We start from the raw sequence: 1325 nt of genomic DNA on the forward strand, positions 1-1325 counted from the left end.
ATAATGATAAAGACGAAGATGATGTCGTTGTTGATGATGATGTTGAAATTGCGGCGACAGATTTGATGGGAATAAATAATTAAATATTACAGAACACCAATAATAATAGTAATATAACTACTAGCTCGCCATCTTCAGTGTGGCGGGTATGAAATAATAATATGGGGCAATGCTAACGTGTTTGTTATCATCTTTATAAACGTCAACGTCATCAACTTGTGATAATCATCGTCATCATCATCGTCGTCGTCTTCATCATCATCGTCTCATTGTGGTCGTTGTCGTAATATGATTAAATTCCTTCCTGGTAATGATGATGTTGATGCCAATGATGATGATGGTGATATCGTATCGTCTTACTTTTCATAATAAGTAATATGATGATGATAATGATGATGATGATGATGATGATGACGACGATGAAGAAGATGATGATGATGGCGAAGATGATGATGACGATGAAGAGGATGATGATGGCGAAGATGATGATGACGATGAAGATGATGAGGATGATGATGGCGTTTCAGCTGTTGGCGAAGTGTGAATTGCAGTAAACGATTATAATTTCATGTTGATGATGATGATGACGACGGTAATGATGATGATGATAAAGACGACTACGATGATGATGATGGTGATAAACATCTGGGGTAAGACGATGGCGAAGACGACGATGATATTGGTTATAAAAACTGAAATAAATATATAAGTAATAACACATAGAACTCTGTCGTCTTCTTCATTTATAGGTAAATACAATCTGTTGCCAGCCAAGTAACTTAATAAGGTAACGTTACATACGTGTATGAATTATAGTTAACTCAGATGAATATTGAAAATTAGTTTGTTCCTCCCACCTTTCTCTCTCTCTCTCTCTCTCTCTCTCTCTTTCTCTCTCTAATTTTATTTCTCTCTCTCTCTCTCTTTATTTTTATATATGTATATATAGGGTGAGATTGTGTGTAGTGTTTGTTTGTGTGTGTGTATGTGTGTGTATACATGTATATTTATCTATATATATAAACTCTCGATTTGAGATGTTGCTAAATAATTTCTAGGCAACTTCTGTCAAACAATATCAATGATAATTAAAAAAATAATAATTATTATTAATATAATAATAATAACAAAAGTGATAATAATAATAATAATCCCATTATAATAATAATGATGATAATAGTTGATCCAATGACATAGCTAGCAAACTGAAAAAAAGAGTCAGAAAGACATCAACAACATCAACAACAACAACAACAACAACAACAACAACAATAATAATAATAATAATAATAATATATAAATAATAATAATAATTGCAACAAACT

The sequence above is a fragment of the Helobdella robusta genome (genome assembly GCF_000326865.2).
Source record: "Helobdella robusta unplaced genomic scaffold HELROscaffold_113, whole genome shotgun sequence".
In the NCBI taxonomy this organism is placed as follows: Eukaryota; Metazoa; Annelida; class Clitellata; order Rhynchobdellida; family Glossiphoniidae; genus Helobdella; species Helobdella robusta.